The sequence below is a fragment of the Prosopis cineraria genome, unplaced genomic scaffold, assembly GCF_029017545.1.
Source record: "Prosopis cineraria cultivar Desert tree isolate PC_DT_omini unplaced genomic scaffold, ASM2901754v1 PC6, whole genome shotgun sequence".
NCBI lineage: Eukaryota > Viridiplantae > Streptophyta > Magnoliopsida > Fabales > Fabaceae > Prosopis > Prosopis cineraria.
The window spans coordinates 14183693-14206740 of NW_026555337.1; the positions used below are offsets into that span (position 1 = coordinate 14183693).

The window sequence follows — 23048 nt, forward strand, 5'->3', positions numbered from 1 at the left end:
ACGTTTAGTAATTTTGAGATGGTTATGGTGCTCATGATTTGGATACATACATATATAGTAATCATGAATAAAAATGGTTGCAAGTTTGGATGATTGGTTAAAGAAATAGTGAGATGCAATCAGTAGCAAACTAAGGACTCTAAGCTAGTGAGGGCAACATATACATTAAAAAAGAATAATACATTAATAGTTATTATTGGAAGATTAAATATATACTCCTCCTGTTAAAAAATATAAGATATTTTTTGAGGAGTTAGAAGTTTAAAAATTTAAAGAACTTTTAGTCTTTTGAGGTGCAATTATTGCCTTTTTTTCAAAAGTGTTCCTATTAATAAATGACTTTATATTTATTGTAGGGTGTTTAATAAAAATAAATATAAATATAAGGTTAGTTTGAAAGTAAGTAACTATTTTATTAGGGGTGAGATTCGTTTAAAAATGCCTTATATTTTTTAACAGAGGAAATAAACATAAAAATCATATATGTAACCAAACAAATTAAATTGCATAATGTAAAATCTTCATCTTTGATAGAAAAAGTTCTAAATTTATCTCAATTTATTGGTTATTGTGTGGAAAATTTTATTTATAAAATTTAGATGGAGATTGTTGCTCTACAATTTTCTCTTAAAACTATTTCATTTTCTATGATTTTTTTGACAAATTCAATCTACCTATATCCCAAATTATGTTTATATATACAAAACATAGTATATTTTGTTAATTAATAAAAACAAGGATCTCAAATTCAAAATTATAATTTAAGTGAATGCATATAAAAAAAGAAAATATTTAACTGAAAACATAAAAAGTAAATATTTTTATGATAAAAGATTAAATAAAAATTGAATAAAAATAATTAAAATATGTTTCTAATGTTAAATAGGCAAAAGCTGAAGATTAACTTTGCTAAACTAGACTTAACATTAATGACAATATTATTATGAATTAAGTCAAACTTATTTCTAAGTCACCAAAAATTAACTGTCAATATTTATTCATTCAACATCAAGAACAACATTATTTTAATTTAATTATGTCAACAACAATATCACTATGATAAAAAAAATTTAAGACACCTGACACTCTTATAAAAATAATTCAAGAACAAAAATGGATCAAAGCCTTTTAACTTCAAATAAACATCTCAAAGTAAATCCTCATGAGACAAGACATCCATCGAAAAACAAAGAATGAAGACAAAAACTTGGTAAAACAGAGGCATGTATCTCTTTAGTAGATAGCACCAGGAGGGAGCAAGAGTCTATTTGGTTTTCTTTCATTTCATATTTAAAAAATAAAATTTTATTTTTAAAAAATTAAAAGTTATTTGAGAAAATTATTTTGTTAGAAAATACATCTTAAAAATATATTCAAATAATAGCTGAAAGTAAATTTTTAAAACGTAACTATTTGAAACTTTTGAAAAGTAAATTTGAAAAGTAAAATGTTATTTGATCATACTACTCTAATTTTAATATCTTATTCTTTTATTTAAAAATAGTTAATTCATTAAAAATATAATAATAATTATGTATCAATTTTTTTAGTATTATAAATTGAATAATTAATCATGTTAATTTTTAACATTAATGTATAATAAAAATTACAAATCTTTACTACATCTTTTAAAATTACAAATTTAAAAAATATAAATAATTAGAGATCAAATTTTTAGCATTATAGATCAAAATTTATGTTATTTAAAATATTTATTATATTTTTTAAATATTTCAAATATATTATATTTGTATAATAAAAATTATAAATTATTATAAATTAATGTCTTTTTCGATAATTATACATTCAAAAGCACATTTCACTATCATAAATCAAACAACTTTTAATATATCAAACTGACTTTTGAAAAAATATATCTAAATATAAATTTCATTACAACAACTAACTTTCAATAAACTGACTTTCATCAAATAAATTTTTATTAAATAAACTTTTAATAAATTAAAAATCGAACCCACACTTAGTCACGTATAGGTGTACAATAATTCATGAATGATACATCAACGCTATGCCACGAGCTTGTCGCATCACAATTATGAATTATTTGGACTGTTCCCAACGTCAAACTCGCTCACATCTTAAAAACATGTTATTTCAATTAATTTTAACGAAAAAAGGTAAAAAATAAGATAAATATTTGAAAAAAATTATCTTTTTAATTTAATTTTAAAAAAATAATTATAAAATCTCTTTAAATTATATAAATAATAATTAATATTTTAAAAATGTTATAATTTTAATAAAGTCCCTTAAAATTATTTTGTTAATTTTAAATTGAAAAAATTGTTTTATCTATATTGACAATTTTTAATTTCTCATTTAATTCTTATAATTATTTAAAAAATTTATAATTTTTTAAATAAAAGCTATAAATGAGGTTTATTATTTTAAAAATTTGTTTTTCACTAATAGAAGTTACATTTAATAAATTATAATTTTTTATTCAATTCTTGTAATTCATAAAACAAAAGTTGTTATGCCTTAAGAAAAGTTATAATTGAGGTTTGTTTTTCAAGAACAGAAATTGTGATTGACGAGTTGTGATTTTTTTATTTAATTCTTTTGATTCATTGAACAAAAGTTATAATTAAGATTTGTTATTTTTAATAAAAATAATATAGTCTTTTCACTAAAAAAGTTATCGATAAAGAGATTTTGAGGAACTTTGTTAGAATTATGACATTTTGATAGATTAAATTATTATTTATATAATTCATAAAAATTTTATTATCTTTTTTCCTTTAATTTTAGTAAGCCTCCTACAAGTGTCTTAAAATTTTAAAATGTCACCTCTCTAATATAATACTTAACACATAAAATTAAAAATATATTAAATTAACTATGATCAATGTAATCATGATTCAATTAAAATCTAACCACTAACTCTTGAGTCTAATCATAATTCAATCAAAATTTAACCACTAACTCTTGAACTAGTACTTTATTCAATTTTTAAAATCTTGATAAGAATTCAATCAGATCAATTCAATCCCTGAAAAAGATTATCAGACTTGAATATAAAAGATAGGGATAATCATTCAAGGACCCCATGAGCAAGATACTTGCATGTGAGGATGAAATGGATTTTATGAAATATCATGAAAAGGCCATGCAAAAGCTAAATTGCAATTAATATTTTCTAGTGAATTATCAAAATGCTCTTTGCTTATTATTACTTTGTTTTAAATCCCTCAACCGTTGAAGCAGCATCTTTGGTTGTTGGACCAACATCCAAGCCTTGCTATTGACATCCAATTAAATCTTTCAAGATAGCCCACGTGGGACTTGAAATCGATTGGAGCTCCGGCTAGACCCCTTGATTTACAAAAAAATTTATGGCCACCAATTCACCAATACTTTTAATTATATAATATAAGATTATATATATATATATATATATATATTAAATTTATTTTTCAAATTATTTAGGGAGAATCACATCTAAAAACCCTTCAAGAAAATTATTAACAGATAAAGACTAATAATTAGAGTCCGAAAAATGAGTTGAACCTACAAGCTAGCCCGTTCAACATGTCCATTTTAACAAGTTGAGTTAAAAGAATTGGCTCATTTTTAAAAATGGGCTGAGCTAGCCTAACCTGTAAAAATAATAAGTTAAAGTGGGCTAGCCTGCAGGCTAACCTATTTAGCCTGTAGGCTAGCCTATTTTTTTTTCAATCATAATATATTTTTTTTACAAATCTACAATAATGATAATATTTTTTAAATTTATAATTTGTGACTCCTAAATATGTTCTTTACATTTAAAAGATAATGTAAATTTTTTTTACAATTTGCAAGTAATTTTTTTTTAGTTTGAAAATTAATGATTTATTAGTTTTTATAGAAATATTTTAAATATAAATTATTTTCTAATCTTATAAGATCTATTGATTGAAATGACAAATATAAATTTATTGAGAAAAATAATATGGGTTTATATTCAAATTCTATTTCTCAGCGAGAAAGATAACACGCCTAGGCGAGAAGATAATTAATAGTAAAAATTTAGCAAATTTTTTTTAATATTTTGGCTTCATTTTTCTATTTAATTCATAATCCATAAAAAACAAATATAAATAATATCAAAATTACATTTAAATTGTTTTGTGATACCAGAAATATTTTTTATTTTAATTCTTTTTCTTATATCAATTTTATATCTATTTCTACTATTTAAACATATTTTTAGTGGGACATCCAACTTAAAAAAGGTTTAGATTCTAAATATTTTTTTTGAAGTACTATGACTTTTCAAAAATGCACGATAGACCATTTTAGATTTAGATAGGTGTTAAAAAAATAAAGCTTATTGTGTGGGATTTATTTAACAGGATTTATATGAGTAATTTAATATATATATATATATATATATATGATATGTTAATTATAAATTTTTTAAAAAATAAAATTGCATTTTATGGCCTAGCCCGTAAACTCGCTAGCCTACCAATGTGTGGGTTGGTTTAGGTATTCCCAACCTGTTTATCTTGGTGGACTATCCTAATCTACTCTACTAAAATGCTAACCCATACGTATTAGCCTGCAACCCCTTTGCACAGTTCTAACAACAAATCTTATTTAAGAAAAAAAAACAAGTTATGTTCCTATTTCAATAACAATATATTTTATATTGATCCTTGTTTGTGAATAATTTCTTTGAGGAGTCATTGGATGTGATTTTCTATTTTGTATTTGTCAAGAACTTATTATTTCAATAATGTTACTTGTCAATTTATTAAAGAAAACTTGTTAACAAGGTTCACTTTCTATATATTTGAACCTTGTCCATTTATTATAATATCAATTGAACTTGTTAAAATTCTAACTTGTCATTTTAGAAACGTTTAGTTATATTGACATGATTATGGTACTCATGATTTTGGATATATATATATATATACATACACTACTACAGAAAGATGTATAATTGACGCCCTATAATTGACGTTTATTTTAAAAAAATAACAAATAAAAAAGGCAGAAAATACTTGACGGTTTCTACGAAACAAGCGTCAAATATTTAAGTAAATACTTGACGGTTATTTAAAGATAACCGTCAAGTATATATATTTGACGTTTTTTATAAATAACCGTCATATAAAGCAAAAATTTACACGTCGGTCTTCAATAAACAAACGTCAAATTAATAGTAGAAAAAAAATTAAATTTTTTCACATACTTGACGCTTGTTTTGAGATAACCGTCAAGTTTGTCTGCCATATACTTGACGGTTGTTTTAAAACAAGCATCAAATATGTAATACTTGACGGTTATTATAAAATAACCGTCAAGTATTGTCATTTAAATTTCCTTCAGATTTCTTTTTCGCTCTCCATTTCTGCAAATCCTTCATTATCAGAAATAAACCCAGAGCCATCGAAACCCATTTTTCGTCACTCTAACTGCAAAAAACACATTTTCGGTCTCAATTCTTGAGGGATTTTTGATTCTCGACCTCCATAAGTCTCGTGGGCACTCGTTCGTTGGGATTCTCGGTCTCTATCACTCTGCATCAGACTCTCGTCTCTGTTTTTCTTCACAGTCGGTGTTCCCTCTTCTTGTTGAGGTAGGTTCTTGCTTTCCTAATCATTAATCTTCATTTTGAATGTATGGGTTGTTGATTTTGATTTTCATACATAATAAATAATTTTTGTGTTATTTATTTTGATCTACATTGTTGTTCTTCTCAGTGATGTTTGAAGTTTTGAGTTTTTGGGTACTTAATTATTGAATTAAGGGATCATCCAATTTTTTTGTTGATATGAGGAGATTCATTAAGGATATGAAAATAGTATACCACCTAATTACCTTATTTTTAATAGTTTTGATATTTTAAATTGATATTTATATAGTGTTTGATATGGTTTAATATGATTTTAATTAAAATTGAGTTTCTTATTAATGTTGTTATTATTGTTGTTAGATCATATATAGTCTCATTATGGATAACTTGATTTTTTTAAAGGCATAAAGACCTGGTAATACTCATTTTAAGCCGTTATATATACTATCAATTTTTTTTAAATTATTCTTGAATATAACTTTATGTGTTTGTTGTTGTGGATGTTGTTGTTGTTGTCATTTAGATTAATAGGAAGAGGGGATAAGGCCTGAGAAACTCTCTTTTTTAAGTTGTTATGTTGTCGAAATTATTTCAATGGCTAGCGTTAAAATATAATTATTAGTTTTAAACAAGATTAAAGAGGGAATGTGCAAACATGTGATTAGTGACTTATTGACTAATTGATCTTTGTATCTAATTCTCTCACTATCTAGGAGTAGTCAAAGTCACTAATCATATTTCCCTCTTAATCTTTCTAGGAATTATGAATAAGGAATGGATGTCTATCAATTGTCTATCCAAGGAATATCGGGATGGGGTGGTAAATTTTGTTAAGCTTGTAGTTAAACATGCGAAGGATCCTATTAGGATTGTTTGCCCATGTTTAAAGTGTGGTCTTGTGAAGCGGGTTAGTCCAGATACTTGTGAAGAACACCTCGTGATTAATGGGATGGATCAAAGTTACAAGTGTTGGACAATGCATGGAGAGACAAGAGATGATATTGGTTGCAGCCAGAAGCATAGTGAAAGCTGTGCATCATCTCCTGATGATTTTGACACATGCACACTTGAGGAAGATTGTCTTGAACAGATGGCCAAAGCAGTTGAAGAGGACCTCGAGGATTATCCAAAAATGTTTGAGAAGTTGAAAAGTGATGCGGAAACACCGTTGTATGCTGGTTGTATTGCATTAAAGTTGTCAGCAATGTTAAAATTGTACAACATGAAGGCAAAACATGGATGGAGTGATGCAAGCTTTACTGAGTTGCTTGGGTATTTGAAAGTAGAATTACTTCCTAAGGAAAATGAGCTTCCTTATCGAACATATGACGCAAAACAAGTATTGCGATCAATTGGCATGAGTTATGAAAAGATACACTCGTGCCCTAATGATTGCCTTTTATTTCGGAATGAATATGCATCGTTAACCGAGTGTCCGAAGTGTATAATGCCTCACGCTACAAGCAGAACGGATCAAGTCCCGTGAAGGCACTATGGTATTTTCTAATCATGCCTAGATTTAGACGCATGTATAGCATGCAAAAATTGCGAAAAACTTAACATGGCATGCGGATGAAAGGATAAAAGATGGCATGCTTCGTCATCCTGCTGATTCTCCATAATGGAGAAAGATTGATTATGAGTACCCTGAATTTGGGGAAGAGAGTAGGAATCTACGCCTTGCATTGTCTACCGACGGGATGAATCCTCATGGGATTCAAAGTAGTAGCCACAGCACTTGGCCAGTCATTTTGGTGATTTATAACCTTCCTCCATGGCTTTGCATGAAGCACAAGTATATGATGTCCATGCTAATTGCGAGACCCAAGCAACCTGGAAATGACATAGATATATATTTGGCTCCTCTAATTGATGACTTGAAGATCATGTGGGAGTCAGGTATAGAGGTATATGATGGGTATAGAGAAGAAAGATTTAATTTAAGAGCTATGCTCTTCGGTACAATCAATGACTTTCTGCTTATGGCAATCTGTCTGGGTATAGCATTAAAAGGCAACTTGGATGCCCTATTTGTGAAGAGGGAACACATTCTATAAGGCTTCAACATGGGATGAAGAATGTTTACCTCGGCCACCATAGGTTTTTACACCAAGAACATCATTATCGGCGGTTGAGAAAAGCGTTCAATGGAAATCCAGAAGAAGGTAAGACACCTTTGCTGTTAACTGGTGATGAGTTGTTTGAAAGATTAAGGATTTGGATATTGAATTTGGCAAACCATTTGCAAGGCACCTTGGGACAACCGGATGGAAGAAGAGATCTATTTTCTTTGAACTCCCTTATTGAACCACCTTGGATGTTCGGCATTTTCTTGATGTCATGCATATTGAAAAAAATGTCTGTGAGAGTCTTATTGGGACTTTACTCCAAGTGTCAGGAAAAACAAAAGATGGCATAAAAGCAAGGTTGGACATGGTCTCTTTAGGAACAAGAGAAGAATTAGCACCCCAAGATAAGAGGAACCGTACCTTTCTCCCTCCGGCAGCTTATACGCTATCTAAGAAAGAGAAAACTGCATTTTGTGAGTTCCTTAATGTAGTTAAAGTTCCTGAGGGTTACTCTTCAAATATAAAAAATATTGTATCAATGAAAGATTTGAAGTTAAAGGGCTTAAAGTCTCACGATTTCCATATTTTAATGGAGGATTTCATTCCAGTTGCTATACGTGTAATTTTACCCCTTAAAGTACGAGGGACGATCACTAAGTTATGTTTGTTTTTTAAGTCCATTTGCAGTAAAGTGATTAACCCACATAAGTTGCCAAGGTTGCAAACTCGAATTGTATTAACACTGTGTAAGCTTGAGATGTATTTTCCACCGGCATTCTTTGATATTATGATCCACCTAACTGTTACTTGGTTAGGGAGGTTCAAATGTACGGGCCTGCTTATTTAAGATGGATGTATCCTATTGAGCGCTATATGAAGATTTTGAAAGGCTATGTGAAAAATTAAAGTCGACCAGAGGGTTGTATTGTTGAACGGTATATTTGTGAAGAGGCTGTTGACTTTTGTACTGAGTACCTGAGTCATATTAGCTATGTTGGGCTTCCAAAGTCTCGACATATGGGTAGAATAAGTGGAGAAGGGATCATAGGAAACAAAGTCATTACTATGTCAAGTGTACAGTGGGAGCAAGCCCACTTATATGTGTTGACAACACTAAAGAGGTTGAAGAGTATGTAGACAAGCATATGGCTGAACTTAGGAGGGACAATCTCAATAAATCAGAAATTTGGTATGCTAGGGAACACAACAAAACTTTTACAAGATGGTTTAAGGAGCACATTCTTCAAAAGTTAAATGTTGATTCCAATTCAGTTTCTAACAAATTAAGATGGTTAGCTAACGATCTAAGCAAACAGGCCATTTTTTACACTGCTTACCTTGTCAACAGATACACATTTTATACAAGGGAGCAAGATGATAGGAGCACAATGAAAAATAGTAGTGTAACTCTTGTAGCTCATTCCATGCATATTTCCAGCACTAAGGATAAAAATTCTATCTATGCAAACATGTCATACTTTAGTGTAATTGAGCATATATGGGATTTAGATTACATATCCTTTCGAGTTCCAGTCTTTGGGTGCAAGTGGATTGATCCAAAAAATGGCTTGAAATTTAATTACCAATTTGGCTTTGTACAAGTCAATTTAAACAAGGAAGGGTATAAGGATGAGTCTTTTATTTTAGCGCAACAAGCCAAACAAGTGTTTTATGTCCCTGACCCTGCTAATAAGGGGTGGTTTATTCTTATGTTACATGAAAAAATAAATGAAAATGTAGCAATTGAAGATGACCCATTCGAAGGGACATTAAATCAAAGTAACGACACTGTTGATGAAGCTCTATACATGAGAAATGATTACAATGAAGGCATTTGGATTTCAAAGAGGGGTAAATTATTTCAGCATAAGAAGAAAATATTTCAAGGAGGGGGAAGTAAAAAACCCAAGTCAAGGAAACGAAAAAGAGCAACTTGAACATGTAACCTTTGAATTAATTATGCTATTTTTGTTTCATGTTTGAATTAATATAGTCGATTATATTTGAATTAATCATGGTTGATTAATTTTTTGAATTAATCATGGTTGATTAATTTTGGAATTTTATTGTGTTACAGGTAAATGGCTTCAGATTCTGAGTCCACTGAAATCCCTCCATCAGATCCCGCTACAACTTCTACTGATGCTCCGTTGTCACAAAAAAATTGGAACAGGAATATTACAATATCCAGCGAGGCCTAACAATAATGGAAGAAGTCACAAAAACAAGAGCAGCAGGGAAAAAAATCAGTGCAGTGGAACAAGAAAGGCCAAGCCATCAAATCTGCAAAGTTTATAAGTTATATTAGGGTTGTGGCAAAGACAACTGTACCTATCACGCAGAAATCTTGGCGCAAAGTTGATCAAGCCACGAAGGACATTGTTTGGGAGACTGTATCTGTAAGTTGCATTTGACTAAGTTATATTCTATTATAATATTATAAATTGATGCACCTAACATATTTATTTTATTTTACAGTCAGGATTTGAAATAGACGAGAACAAGAAGGATTTTGTCCTTCAAAAGGCTGGGAGGGCATTACGGTCTTTCAGACATTTTATTACATAAAAATATTTGAAAGACCCTGATGCTGAATTTGTAGCCCAAGTTCCTCCCCTATTATAGCCTTTAGTAAAGCAAGAAGATTGGGATGCTTTTGTTGTCTCTCGGCGCGAGAAGGAATTTAAGGTATTTATGTTTCTAAAATTTAAATTTTAATGCCTTTTATTGAATATATCTATGTGTACTAACAGATATTTTTGTTATTGATTAAAGGAACTGAGCGTCCAAAATAAGAAGAGAGTGGCCAAGAATGAATACCCTTACAGAGTAGGGAGGTTAGGTATGCAGGCGTGGAGCAGAAAGAAGTTGAGGCTGAGGGATCGAATGTTACTATATCCCACTAAAGACTCTGGGCATTGGCACGAACAAATAAAGATAGAGTGATTGACAACCCTCGTGTGAAAGAGGTTGCTGAAAAAATTATAAGTGTTATTCTTATCTATCAATTAATAAATGATTATTAAAAGGCATACTAATTAGCTCTACTTTTCACAGGGTTCCCTCTCTCAAGAAGTATCACAGGGCAAGCTTCCTGAGCATGAGGATATCTTAGCTAGAGCGTTGGGGACCCCTGACCACCCTGGTCGTGTTAGGGGTGTTGGCTTCGGTGTCACAAAGAAGCAATACTTTGGCAAGATTAAGAAGCGAACATCGACTTCTTCATCCGAGGTCCAAGAGTTGAGAGAAGAGCAAGCTGTTATGAAGCAACAGCTAGAAGCTCAAGCAAAGTTAATTGACATGCTATTGAAGGGCCATATCCCTGGGAGGCTTTTGGGTGACGTTAGCCCCAGCGGAAAAGATAGCTGCACAGTCCCTTCAGACAAAATACCCGAGATAATGCATTTTCTCTTTTAAATTTGCTCAACTAATTTTATCTAAACAACTAACATTCTTCATTTATTTAGGGTGAGAATGACTGCAACTGTTTAGCAGACAATCCGTCACGCAAAGTAGTTGCAACGAGACGCGTGTATAACATTGTTGGGGACACAATCCATAACCTTCCCCTCCCGCTCGATTGCATTAGGGTTTCCTTGCTTGTTGCAATCGACCCCAAGTATCCATTACCTTATCCTATCGATGAGATGCAGACGGTAGGAGATGCGTTGGGGAGCTTTGTTGTATGGCCCAGTCACCTTGTTATGGTTGGTCCACCAAAGCCGACAAAGGACCCAAAGCCGCCAAAGGACCCCTTGCCACTAAAGAAAAAGGTATATATGATTTATATAATTATTTAAAATCTTTAATATATATATATATATATATATGTCTAACTTTTTCATTGTATAGCCAAGGGGGAAAAGCAAATTGAAGGATAAGGTGTCGGGCCATACTAAAGAGTCAGTCATGGTTTCGTAACATGCAGTGCCTATGCTTGTTGTAGAAAACAAATTCCATGACTCTCTTGAGACCTATGCTTCGGCTACAAGGATGATTCATCAAGAGCCGATAGGGGATATCATTAATTTTGATGATGGGCTATTTGGTAGAGCATCATTTGAAGTCATTCGGGATGAAATTTTGAATGAAATCCTCAAGCACGATATGGCGAGTACTAGTTTGATGACTTTCTACATGAGGTAATTCTTCAACATTTATTAGTTAATTTCTTGAATTATTTATGTGTGTGAGTATGCAAGCATATTAACTTGTATATTTTTTCACCCAAGTCACCTTTATACCTCATTTGTGGTTCCTGGTGGCCTCGAGTCAAAGATCAAGCTGGTTAATCCTCATGATGTCTCTCCCCACAATAATATTACAAAGGAAGCCCTTGAAAATCAAGCAAGAATGCTTTCGGATCAATTTTGAGAAAGGGAAGCAGCGAAGGATACTTTATTTCTCGCTCCTTACTGCCAAGGGTGAGTTGTTAATATTTGTTTTGAGTAAATATTTTTTTATATTTATTTGTTTGGTAATATATGCTGTTTCTTGTTAGGGGACACTGGATGCTTATTGTGGTTAATCCCGTTGCTCCAAAAATATGGTATCTCGATCCCCTTAATGGAGAGCCAAGCAACAGGAAAGATATGGTGGTACTTTTCAATGAGTAAGTTAGATTTTTTTTACTTGTTATTTCTTTTTAATTTTAGTTTTCATTCACATATATTTCTCACGTTCATTCCATAATTCCTTCTTAGAGCTGTGGTGTTGTATCGCACTGCGACCGACATGACTGTGTCCCCTAAGATGAGGGCATTCGAATCTTCAGAGAAATGGGTCACTGTTAAGGTATTCATTTAATTGGTCAAGTTTTTAATCAAGAAATTGTCTCACTGTTAAAGTATTTCAAAATAACCGTCAAGTATCAATATAGTTGATGCTTGTTTCAAAGCAAGCGTCAAGTATTTGTAAACACTTGACGGTTATAAGGAAACAAGCTTCTAGTACAAATACTTGACGCTTGTTTTGAAACAAGCGTCAAGTATTTATGTTGGGAAGTGCATATTTACTTCATATACTTGACGGTTGTTTTCAATAACCGTCAAGTATAAGATTAATACTTGACAGTTTTTAACCGTCAAGTATTATTTCTTTAATATATGTCGCACCCTTACTTGACGGTTAAAAACGTCAAGTATTGGGAAAAATAAGTGTCAAGTATGGGTATTTTATGTGGTAGTGTATATATCTATATAGTAATCATGTGTAAAAATAGTTGCAAATTTAGATGGTTGTCGTAAATTAAAGAAATTGTTAGGTGCAATAGAAACTTTTTTGTAACCATTTGAGGTTTATCCAGACATCAGTCCTGAATTAACTGAAAAAATAAAGTAGAGGGGATGAGGTGAAGACATTCCAAGAGACACAGCCCTACTATACTAATTTACTCTTGCTTTGGTATGTTACATCTTTGATCTAAACTAATCCAATTGATAACTTGTGGCCCTTTTTTAAAGTGAAACCTTTTGGTCAAATTGGACCAAACCGGCCCCCAAATCGTTTGATCCAGGCACCCGATATTACAACACTAATTATTATTACATATAGTCCAATTTGTAGATTTGGATATCAATACTTAATTAGAGAGTGTGAAATGAAACATTGATGAAGACCTTTTTTGAACTCAAATACAAAGACCACTAATTAACCATTGGCATTTAATTTATAATATTTGTGTATTGGAATTAATCAATTACTAATTCTAACTGAAATAATAATATTGTGAGTGTTATTAAGTAATATAATCTTTATGATATATTAAACACTATTTTAAAAGGAATTGAATCTAATTGAATAAACCTAATAGTTTGGAACATTTAATTTTTGGAAGATTTAATTTGAGTATATTAGAAGAAACTCCAACTTCCAGAGCATGTGTGTGCGCGTGCGTTATCAATAATTTTATTTAAGCCGATAGGGACATTTTGATCATCATGATTTTATGATTTGCAATATTGCAAGTTGCTTTGTGCAGCAAGCTAGCATAACTTCTCTCTTGCCTTCATGGTGATCCTAGTGGGTTGCATGCTCTCTCTATCATCACACTTTTAATATCTAGAACTTTTATGGACCACACAACATGTTTCAAGGTAATTATCTTATTTTATTATAGCATTATTTTAACTTGAGTTAAGATTTATTTTTATCCCTTAACTATTTTTATAAGAGCATTCAGTGTCTTGAATTCTTTGTCATAGCAATATCACCCTTAAAATAATTAAATCATAGTAATGTTACCCTTAAATTGGGCCATTGGGCTTGTGTTTAGTAAAACTGGATTGGACCTCAATAATTCAATTTTTAGCCTTGTGCACCTTGAATTCGGTTCAATTAATATGTGAGTGTATATATAATAATAAACTTAGTTTTCAAATTATTTATTTGTCAAAAACCTAAATATCATTTCAGCAACGTTTGGTATTTTTGAGATGGTTATGGTGCTCATGACTTTGGATACACACATATACAGTAATCATGAAAAAAAATTGTTGCAAATTTGAATGATTGGTGTAAATGAAAGAGATAGTGAGATGCAATCAGTAGCAAACTGAGGACTCTAAGCCAGTGAGGGCGACATATACATTAACAAAAGAATAATACATTTATGGTTATTATTGGATAAGATTAAATATATAAACATAAAAATCATATATGTAGCCAAACAAATTAAATTGCATAATGTAAAATCTTCATCCTTGATAGAAAAAGTTCTAAATTTATCTCAATTTATTGGTTATTGTGTGGAAAATTTTATTTATAAAATTTAGATGGAGATTCTTGGTCTACAATTTTCTCTTAAAACTATTTTATTTTCTATGATTTTTTTTTGAGAAATTCAATCTACATATATCCCAAATTATGTTTATATATACAAACATAATATATTTTGTTAATTAATAAAAACAAGGATCTCAAATTCAAAATTATAATTTAAGTGAATGCATATAAAAAAAGAAAATGCTTAACTAAAAACATAAAAAGTAAATATTTTATGATAAAAGATTAAATGCAAATTGAATAAAATAAATAATTTAAAAATAATTAAAATGTGTTCCTAATATTAAATGGGAAAATAGTGACTATTAACTTTGTTAAGTCAAACTTAACATCCATGATAATATTACTACAATTTAATTATTTTAAATATAACATTACTATGATTTAAGTCAAACTCATTTATAAGTCACAAAAAGTTAAATGTCAATGTTTGTTCATTTAATCTCAAGAACAATATTGTTTTAATTTAATTATTTCAATGGGACATTACTACAATAAAAAGCCTTGGACACATGGTACTCCTTCAAAAATCATTCAAGAACAGAAATGGATCAAAGCCTTAACTTCAAATAAACATCTCAAAGTAAATCCACATGAGACACTGGCCCAAAAAAAAAAAAAATCCACATGAGACAAGATATCCACCGGAAAACAAAGAGTGAAGACAAAAAACTGAGCAAAACCGAGGTATATACTCTCTCCATTTTTATATATAAAAAAATATTTTACATAATTTAAAAAATTAATTAATTATAATAATTATATTTAAAATAAAAAAATTAAATTAAAATATTCTATATTAATCAATATAAGTATGTATCAATTATTTTTTATTAATGTAAATTATAAAAAGTGATTTAAAAAATATATAATAAATATTTATTAAAATATGTGATTTTATTTATATAAAAAATAATTAAATAATATTAATAATTTTTTTATAAATAAAAATGGAAGGATTGTCTCTTGGCAGATAGCACCACCACGTAGTTAGTTACGTACAGTCTATAATAATTCAGGGATGATACATTAATGGTATCCCACAAGCTCGTCGAATCACATTTATGAATTATTTGGACTGTTCTTAACGTCAAACTCACATCTTAAAAACATTTTATTTCAATTAATTTTAAGGAAAAAAAGGGTAAAAAATAAGATAAATATTTGACAAATTTTATCCTTTTAATTTAATCTTAAAAAAATAATAATAATTTTTTTTAATTACATAAATAACAATCTGATATTTTAAAATGTCATAATTTTAATGAAGTATTTTAAAATTTTTTTAATAAATTTTAAATTAAAAAATATTTTAACTTTATTAAAAATTTATAATTTTTTGTTCAATTCTATAATATTTTAAAAAAATATATAATTTTTTAAATAAAGTTATGATTGAGATTTATTATTTTAAAAATTTATTTTTAAATAATAAAAATTAAACTTAATAAATTATAATTTTTTATTTAATTCTTACAATTTACAGAATAAAAGTTATTATATCGTAAGTAAAAATTATAATTGAGGCTTTTAATAACAAAAATTATAATTGATAAGTTGTGATTTTTTGTTCAACTCTTTTGATTTACAAAATAAAAGTTGTTATTAGGGTTTATTATTTTTAATAAGAGTAAAATAGTTTTTTCACTAAAAAAGTTATTGATAAAAAGGTCTTGAGGGATCTCATCAAAATTATAACATTTTGATGGATCACATTATTATTTATATAATTCGTAGGCATTTTATTGTCACTTCCCTTTAATTTTAGTAAGCCTCCTACAAGTGTCTTAAATTTTTAAAATGCCACCTCTCTAATATAATATTTAACACGTAAAATTAAAAATATATTAATTTAATTATGATCATTTTAATCGTAATTCAATCAAAATCTAACTTTTAACTCTTGAACTACTACTTTATCCAATTTTTAAAATTTTGATGAGAATTCAATTAAATCAATCAAATTTTTAAAAGAGTTATCGGGACTTGAATGTAAAAGATAAGGAGAATCATTTAAGGACTCCACGAGCAAGACAATTTTTTATGAAATATCACGAAAAGGCCATGCAAAAAGCCAAATTGCAATTAAAATTTTCTGGTGAATTATCAAAATGTTCTTTACTTATTATATTATTATTTTTTAAATCTCTCAACCGTTGAAGCAGCATCTTTAGTTGTTGGACCACCATCCAAGCTTTGCCACTGATATCCAATTAAATCTTTCACGTGGGACTTGAAACTGATCGGAGCTCCAGCTAAACCCCTTGATTTACCACAAAAATTTATAGCCGCCAATATATAAGATACTATATATATATATATATATATATTAAATTTTGTTTTTAAATTATTTATTTGTCAAAAACTTAACTGTTATTTCAGTAAAGTTTACTTGTCAATTTATTAAAGTAAATTTGTTAACAAGGTTCACTTTCTATATATTGAACCTTGTCCACTTATTATAATATTAATTGAACTTATTAAAATTATAACTTGTCATTTTAGTAATGTTTAGTTACATTGGGATGATAATGGTACTCATAATTTTAGATATATATATATATATATACATACACAGAGAGAGAGAGAGAGAGAGAGAGTAATCATTTGTAAAAATAGTTGCAAATTTAGATAGTTGGCGTAAATTAAAGAAATTGTTAGGTGCAATAGAAACCTTTTCGTAACCATTTGAGGTTTATCCAAATATCAGTCCTGAATCAATTGAAAATGAAGTAAAGGGGATGAGGTGAAGATATTCCAATAGACACAACCCTGAGATGCTAATTTACTTTGGCTCTAATATGTTACTTTTCTACTTCTTTTTATAAATTACTTTTAATATATTTCACCAGTATTAAAAAAAATTTTAAAATTAATTAACTTTATTTTAAAATTTAGTAAGTTCTCAATTTTGTCCTTATTTTATACACATACTTCAATAACATTTTTTTTCCAACATTCATGAAGGGTAAAAAAGAAAATTTATAATAAAAATTTAATGATATGACTTATAAATAAGATAAAAAAAATTCTTCTCTCTCTCTACCTTATAAATAAGACTAAAGGGAGTACATCTTTGATCTAAACAAATTCAATTGATAGCTTGTGGCCTTTTTTTAGAGTGAAAACCTCTGGTTAAATTGGACCAACCCCTCAAAACATTTGATCCAAGTGCCCGATATTACAACACTAATTATTATTATTATTATTATATATAGTCAAAATCATAGATTTGGATATCAATACTTAATTGGAGAGGATTAAATGAAACACTGATGAAGAACTTTTTTGAACTCAAATACAAAGACCACTAATTAACCATTGGCATTTAATTTATATTTATAATATTTGTGTATTGGGATTAATCAATTACAAATTCTAACTAAAATAATAATATTGTAAGTGTTATTAAGTAATATAATCTTTATGATATATTAAACACTATTTTAAAATGAATTGAATCTAATTGAATAAACCTAATAGTTTGGAATATTTAATTTGAGTATATTAGAAGAACTCCAACTTCCAGAGGATGTATAGATATATATATATATATATATGTATGTTATCAATAATTTTATTTAAGCCGATCGATAGGGACATTTTGATCATTATGATTTTATGATTTTCCATATTACAAGTTGCTTTGTGCAACAAGATGGTATAACTTTTCTCTTGCCTTCATGGTGATCCTAGTGGGTTGCATGCTCTCTCTATCATCACACTTTTAATATCTAGAACTTTTATGGACGACACAATATGTTTTAAGGTAATTAATCTTAATTTATTATAGTAGTTATTTTAACTTAAATAATTAAATTATAGTAATGTTATCCTTGACATTAAATGGATAAAAACATTGATTGTTAACTTTGCTAACTTAGGCTTAATGTCTGGGGAAACAGTGCTGCGTATAATTTAATTATTTCAAGAGCAACAATGCTATAAATTAATTATTTTAAAGGTAACATTGCTACAATTTGAGTCAGCAAAGTTACCAATCAACATTTATCTATTTAAGGTCAAGTCAGGAGAAACATTATTATTTATAATTTAATTACTTTAAGAAAGATATTGTTATGATAAAAAGATGAACACACGAGATGATCCTATGAAAATAGTCGAGGCAAAAAAAAAAAAAAAGAAACGAACCCTTTCAACTTCAACTTAACATCACAAGTAAATCCACATGAGACAAGACATCCACTGGAAAAAAAGAATAAGAATGAAGACAAAAACTAGGTAAAACCGTAGGTATGTCTTTGTTCGTTCTGTGCGAACATAGCTTAATTAGTACATGTCACCACGAGGTAGAAAGTTACGGATAGTCTATTTCCACAAGGAAAATAACAATTAAGTATCCATAAAAATATTAATAATAATTATAAATTTTAAATTATTAAAATTTTAATAATAAATTATGATCTTTACTTATAATTAAAAAATGTGAATAGTTATTTGAGAAATATTTGTAATGCTAGTGTGAATTTATGAAAATTTATTGTAAATCTTAATTTTTTACTATCAATATACAGATAAAATATTTAAAAGTTTAAGAAAATACACTTAGTATTATTTATAATATTAATTAAAAATTTATAAAAATCAGTTATAAATTACATCCAATCACTTGTTATTCTTTTATTGTTAATATATAAATAAATCACTTGATAAATTTATAAAATATAATTAAAATTATTTATAATGTTAGATGAAAATTTTATAAATCAATCAATTATGATTTGTTGCTCCTGTGAGTTATGACTTTATAAAAGTTTGTTATAAATTTTTTAATTAAATTTTAAAATTTAATATCTGTAATTAATATTATTATTATTATGGGATTGTCTCCTTCTATAATTCATGAATAGTATATTGTCACGCTCCCACGAGCTTGTCACATCGCAATAATGAATTACTTGGGAATGTTCCCAGTGTCAAACTCACATCTTAAAAACATGTTATTTCAATTAATGTTAAGAAAGAAAAGTGAGAAATGAAATAAATATTTGACAAGTTTAATAAGCCTCCTTAAAGTGCCTTACACTTTAAAATGTCATCTCTCTCTCTAATATAATATTCAATAAGTAAAATTAAAAATATATTAAATTATGATCAATCGAGGTTCAAACACTAACTTTTAAACCAACATCTTATTCAGTTTTTAAAATTTTGATGGGATTTAATCTCTAGAAAGGTTTGGGACATGAATATAAAAGATAGGGAGGATTATTCAAGGACCCCCATAAGCAAGATACTTGCATGTGTGGATGAATGGATTTTGAAATATTATGAAATGCCCATGCAAAAAACTAAATTGAAGTTAATATTTTCTAGTGAATTATTAAAATATTCTTTATTTATTTTGTTTTCTTAAAAATCTCTCAACCGTTGGAGTAACATCATTAATTGCTGGACCACCATCCAAGCTTTGCTGCTGACATCCAATTAAATCTTTCAAGATGGGCAACTTGGGACTTTGAAACTGACTGGAGCTTTCAGCTACACCTCTTGGTTTACCTAGAAAATTTATAGCCCACACCAATACCACTTAATTTTAAGAAAGAAAAGTGAGAAATGAGATAAATCTTTGACAAGTTTATATAATGTAAAATAATATACATGATAAATTTAATTTTCAAATCATTTATTGGTAAAAAACTTAACCGTCATTAATTGATCTATTAAAGGAAACTTGTTAACAAGATACACTTTCTATATATTTGAACCTTGTTCATGACTTATTACAATATAATTGAACTCTTGTTACAATTCTAACTTATTGTTTAAGTAACTTTTTACCTCTTAATTTGAGAGAATTTTTGACTTGTTATAAAACGTTATTTTAACATGTCATTTTGATATGTTGCCAAAAAAAAAAAAAAACATGTCATTTTGATAGGTTTTACTTATCCATTTGTACGGGTCACTTGTCAACATTTTTGAATATGTGGAAGCGAACTTGTTAACATCATAATGAACTTGACATTTAGGAACTTGTTTTTTTGGTAACAGAAATTCACAAGATTTATGATAGTAATGCTCCACACAAAAATGATAAAAGAATAATTTCAGGAAAGTTAACACATATTTTTGTACAAATTACCTAATTTTCTTAATTCATTTGAAATAGTTAACTAGCTCCTAAATTTAGGACTGAAGGAAAAACATCATAATTGGATTAGGGGTAAATAAAAATGCCTTTGTTATTTTAGTAATATACTATTCTAGTCCTATTTATAAATCACTTTTAATATATTTTACTAGTATAAAAAAATTTTTAAAACTCATTAACTTTATCTTAAAATTTAATAAAGTTTTTAACTTTACTCTTATTAAATATGTTCATTTCAGTAATATATTTTCTCTCTTTAATATTCAATGAAGAGTGAAAGAGAAAATTTATAATGAAAATTTAATGATATAACTTATAAATAGAATTAAAAAAAATCTTTCTCTTTTTGTCCTATAAACAAGACTAGAGGGAGTAAAGACAAAGTGCTAATCTCTACGTACATTTTGGTCTTAATTGACACTTTTGAAAAATTTTAATTAATATTTACCCTTCAAATTTTAATTTTTGGCATGTTGAATCTTGTTGGGAGAGAATCGATGTACGAATAAAGGAAATAATTGAAAACCCTAGTTAACTTCGTCAAATTATAATATTTCAAATTATAATATTTGACAAAGAAATAAATTAAGAAACCAAACTCTATGCATTATAATTCACTTGACAACAAATGGTATTGCATATATAACAACAAGGAGGGATAAACTATAAGTAATTCACTTTATAGTAAACCCTATTATTCATGACAACATTGAATACAAACATAAAATCAATAATGGTTACACAATTATCACCAACACAATTCTAATAGGATTAAGAGCAAACTTAGTAAACTTTACTAGAGGGTCACTAGTATGCATAAGGAGGAAGAGGTGATTTGTAGTAATAAGGTGGAGGAGATGGTGAAGGTTGGGACTTGTAAATATATGGTGGTGGGGGAGACGGAGAAGGAGGAGGTGGGAACTTGTATGCATATGGAGGTGGCAGTGAAGGAGATGGTAGAAGGCAGGGACTCGTAAATATATGGAGGAGGCAGTTTAGACTTGTAAACATTATGGTGAAAGAGGTGAAAGAGATGGTGAAGGTGGACATTTGTATACATATGAGGTATGGAGGTGGGTTTTTTTTATATATAATATGGAGGGGGTGGTGGTGGTCATGGAGGAGGAGGTGACTTGTACATATGTGGAGGAGGTGGAGGTGACTTGTAAATGTATGGTGGAGGGGGAGACTTGTAGTGATAAGGAGGTGGTGGTGAGGGAGATGGAGGAGGTGGTGATTTGTACTTATACGGAGGAGGTGGGGGTGACTTGTAAATGTATGGTGGAGGTGGAGACTTATAATGATATGGAGGTGGTGGACAAGGAGATGGAGGAGGTGGTGATTTATACTTATATGGAGGAGGTGGAGGTGACTTGTAAATGTATGGTGGAGGTGGAGACTTATAGTGATATGGAGGCGGTGGTGATTTGTACTTATACGGAGGAGGTGGAGGTGACTTGTAAATGTATGGTGGAGGGGGAGACTTATAGTGATATGGAGGCGGTGGTGATTTATACTTATACGGAGGAGGTGGAGGTGACTTGTAAATGTATGGTGGAGGTGGAGACTTATAGTGATATGGAGGCGGTGGTGATTTGTACCTATACGGAGGAGGTGGAGGTGACTTGTAAATGTATGGTGGAGGGGGAGACTTATAGTGATATGGAGGCGGTGGTGATTTATACTTATACAGAGGAGGTGGAGGTGACTTGTAAATGTATGGTGGAGGTGGAGACTTATAATGATATGGAGGCGGTGGAGAGGGAGACGGAGGAGGTGGTGATTTGTACTTATACAGAGGAGGTGGAGGTGACTTGTAAATGTATGGTGGAGGTGGAGATTATAGTGATATAGAGGCGGTGGTGATTTGTACTTATATGGAGGAGGTGGAGGTGATTTGTAAATGTGTGGTGGAGGTGGAGACTTATAGTAATATTTAGGTGGTGGTGAAGGAGATGGAGGAGGAGGTGACTTATAGACATAAGGTGGTGGAGGAGACTTGTAGGTATATGGAGGATGTTTGTGATCATAAGGGCCATAATTTGCACTAACACTGATAGCAACCGAGCAAAGTACCATTGCTAGTGTGAGTTGAGGCCACTGCCTCCGCTCCTTTGAGCTCCCCATGATCTTCTCTCTTGCTATGTCCAACTCCCTCTTTCTCTCTCCCATTTATAGCAATTCCTTTGGTTGATTAGGCGGTGTTTGGATGGACATATTAGGATTTGAAAATTTCAATTTAAAATTCATATATTTCAAAATCTTTTTGTTTAGATAATTTCAAAAATTTCAAAAAAAATAAGAAAGATACAAAAGATTATAAGTGGCAAACTTTTCTTTGTTCTTCACCCAAAATGAAAAACAAGAATAAGAGATGAAAAAAGAAGTGAAAGTGAAAGAGATGCCAATAATTAAGATATAAAGAGAGCGAGTGTCAAATATGTAGTTAAAATTTTAAATAATTAAAGAACAGAGAGAATTTTAATTATAAAGC

General features: G+C 29.4%; 1 pseudogene; it reads right to left on the reverse strand.

Annotated features, from left to right (window-relative positions):
• Window positions 1-21172: 21172 nt before the first annotated feature.
• Window positions 21173-22718, reverse strand: LOC129313720 (extensin-2-like; annotated as a pseudogene).
• Between the last annotated feature and the right edge of the window lie 330 nt (window positions 22719-23048).